The sequence below is a fragment of the Nelumbo lutea genome, chromosome 3 (genome assembly GCF_056320005.1).
Source record: "Nelumbo lutea isolate HS-2025 chromosome 3, American lotus-T2T, whole genome shotgun sequence".
NCBI lineage: Eukaryota > Viridiplantae > Streptophyta > Magnoliopsida > Proteales > Nelumbonaceae > Nelumbo > Nelumbo lutea.
The window spans coordinates 65,017,329-65,020,710 of NC_142686.1; the positions used below are offsets into that span (position 1 = coordinate 65,017,329).

The 3,382-nt window shown below is 34.5% G+C and overlaps 1 long non-coding RNA gene across 1 annotated transcript; it reads right to left on the reverse strand.

Moving 5' to 3' along the window:
* Positions 1 to 1,486: 1,486 nt before the first annotated feature.
* Positions 1,487 to 2,740, reverse strand: LOC148865352 (uncharacterized). Its single transcript, XR_016110412.1, has 2 exons — positions 2,243 to 2,740; positions 1,487 to 2,149 (listed from the first exon to the last, which is right to left on the reverse strand). It is a non-coding gene; the product is annotated as an uncharacterized LOC148865352 (long non-coding RNA).
* Positions 2,741 to 3,382: the final 642 nt, after the last annotated feature.

A 3,382-nucleotide genomic window follows, 5' to 3' on the forward strand; every position in this document is an offset into this window, starting at 1 on the left:
AAGTTCTCTAGTCTAAGGGCTTTCCTTTAATATATATGTATATTAGAGAATGACCCCCCCCCCCTCCCCCAATTATGTATGGGGTAAGTATTTTGATATTTTATTTTGATTTATGTATTTTAATAAATTTTATTTGACACCCATTTTTATGTTATAAATTTAGGCTATTATTTTATTTACTATGTATAGATTTGTTATTTAATTTAGAAGTTTAAATCAAGTTTTATTTCTAAATAATAACCCACTTTATGGATCCTATATCATTTGAAATGAGATTTTTGTTTTGTTTTTTTTTTTTTTCTTTTTAGTGGAGGTAACTACTACTAAATTTTTTGAAAGGGAGGTAACTACCATTTAAGTGTGTAAACACATGTCTAAGGAAGGAATAGCCATTTTTAAAATACTCTTTCTTAAAAAAACTATGATACCACTTGTTCGAGGGAAAAGATCTTTATTGTGAGGGCTTTCCTTTAATATATGGGGAAAATTCTTAATTAGTACCATGTACTTTGGGCCTAGTGCCACTTTGGTCCTTGAACTTTAAAATGTGACAATTCAGTACCCAAACTTCCAAAATGCATCAATTCAATACCTACCATTAATCAACTGTTAACCAGTCATTTAGTGCATTTGAAAAAGACACAAATGCCCTTCAAATGTCATCTAATTTTCTTTATCAACCATCCAAGCATTGACAAAAAAATAAACAATCCCAAATCCTTGCTTTTTCTATTCAAGAAAGTTGGCATCATGTCACATTGGGCACTTTGGACCCCAACTTTCTTGAATAAAAGAGGCAAAGATTTAGTACTGTTAATTTTTTGTTAATGTTTGGATGGTTGATAATGAAAATTAGATGACACACGAAAGACATTTATGTCTTTTTTGTAGGTATTTAATGGCTAGTTAATAGTAGGTACTGGATTGACACGTTTTGAAAGTTCAATTACTAAATTGTCGCACTTTAAAGTTTGGGACCAAAGTGGCACTACACCCAAAGTACAGGGTACTAATTGGGAATTTTCCCTAATATATACACTAATGAGTGACCCTATACTAAGTATGGGAAAATTCGTTCTTATGTAGGAAAATTGATTCTCAACTTTTGATTTTACTAAATTTTCTATTTAATTATTTGATAATTTATGTTCTACGTATTTATACTTTAGATAAAGAACTATAAATTTTATAAAACAATAATCTATAATAATTAAAGTAAAAATTCTTTGAAAGTTGTTTGAACAATGAAAAAGGCTAAAATAATTAAGAAAAAGGATAAATTGTCCTACAATGTGAAATAAACAAAGGTATCATTTTCTTGTTGTTGACTTTGTTTATTTCTTATGAGAGAATTTTCTTAAACGACCCTTATGATTTAGTTAATTGACTATTTCTACCCTTATTTGTTTATATATTGTATCAGAGTATCCTAAATTTTTTTACAATTGCCTAAGTCTTGTCAATAACATTTGTTAACATAAAGATGAAAAATGAAATCGTGGTTCAATATATAACTCCTCAAATTGTCTAAGTTAGTCACAATTGTTCTCACTGACTACAATTGTCTTTGTTAACATCGATAGAATAAAACCATTGTGGTTCAATAACATCAACGGACGAAATCGTTGTTGCAGCTGCCACCGACTACCAAACGTCAACACATTCATTGAGTAGAGAACGAAATCATGTCCCTGAATATGAACAAATTGACAAACCTTCAACCCGTCGGCTTTACCCTTGTTAGATGTAGGTTCAAGTGCGAGCCATCTCATCTACAACGGGAGCTTCAATAAGTATTCAAGTTCCACCATGTATGTAGAGGATTTTTGACATGGCAACAGCTAGCCAGCAGGGCAGAGGTGAGATTTCCGGCAACGGAAAAAACTGCGGGCACTCACAATAAGTATTCAAGTTCCACCATGTATGTAGAGGATCTGGCAGCGTTCGGCGAGGGGGGAGCTAATTCAGACCACATTCAAGCTTAATCTCTTGGCCTATTCTCTCTATCTATCTCTATCTCTCTCTCGCTCACTCCTAGCTGTGAAACCCCAATCCGATTAGTCCCCCTGCCTCTGCTTGCTCACTGGCTCCATCCCCGGTTTGAGGTGAGGTCAAACACCAGTTGCGATTGGAGGACCTGTAACCGACACTGACGTTCAGAGCCTATAATCAGTTGACCCCCGAAACCAAAATAGTGAAATACCCAAAAATACCCAAAAACCCAAAAAAGTGAAAAACCCACCGGCGACAAGAGAGAGTGATAGAGAGATGGTTGTGAAGCCCGAGAAAATTAGATTTGTGAAGGGATTGGGCCACTGCTACGTTGTGTCCTATCGAAACAAATCGATGAGGAAGGGTGTTGTGTCAATATTCTGTTGGCGATGACCTGTTGGATGGAGAGACGGGTGAGGTGAGTTGTGTCAATACTTCACATTATATCGGCCAAAACCGAGGTTGTATCTCCGGCAATAGTGTCGCCAAACCTAGTTGGAGAGAGAGAGAGACTGCTCTGTTGTGCTTCCAAAGGTTGTAGTGGCATCTAAAAGACCGCGGATCTAACAATTTCATTCGACGAGTAATCGAGGGAGAACCAGAGCGAGAGATGAGAGAGAAGAACCACTGCTTAAGGTTGCAGTGGCGTCAATGGCTTCGTTGACAGTCCATTGTGTGTGGAGGTGAGGAGAGAGAGAGTAAGAAAGTCTAAAGGGTATTTTTGAAAATTTTGAAAAAATACCTGTGACAGAAAATTAACAATAGGGAAGGTTCTTCTTATAATCCTTCAAAAAAAGGAAAATAAGATAAAAATTAGAATAATTGTTGAAAGTATCATAATTTTAAAATAAGAATGCAAATTTATAATTAAAAATTGGAAGAAGATATTAAGCTAAACAACTTTAATATGATAAGTTTCTTTGTACATTGGTGTCCAATGTTTAGACATTTGGACTTTCCCAAATTTTGATTATCTCCACTGTTCTAATAAATATTGATATGGATTATATGTTATTAATAAGATATTTGAATATAAAAATTGCAACTAATATCAATAGCATGTAACATCTTACCTTAAGGTCTTATCCTTGACAAAGTTTTTTCCTTAAAAGACTTTCGGTTATATTTATTGGTCCAATGACCAAAGATTCTTCACTTGCACTATTCTTGATGTCAATTTCTCAATCAACTAAGGTGCCGTTTGATTACACTTTTTAGATGTCTAAATATGAAAATGCTATTTTTCAGACCTCACCCCTTGTTTGGTTGTACCTTTTAAATTGGGTCTGAAACTGATTTTTAGATATGAAAATCAAAGACCTTAGGCCAACTCTTAACGCTTTTCAGAGCTGGCCCAATGTCCAAAATATCCTTACAATTTTTCGTGAAT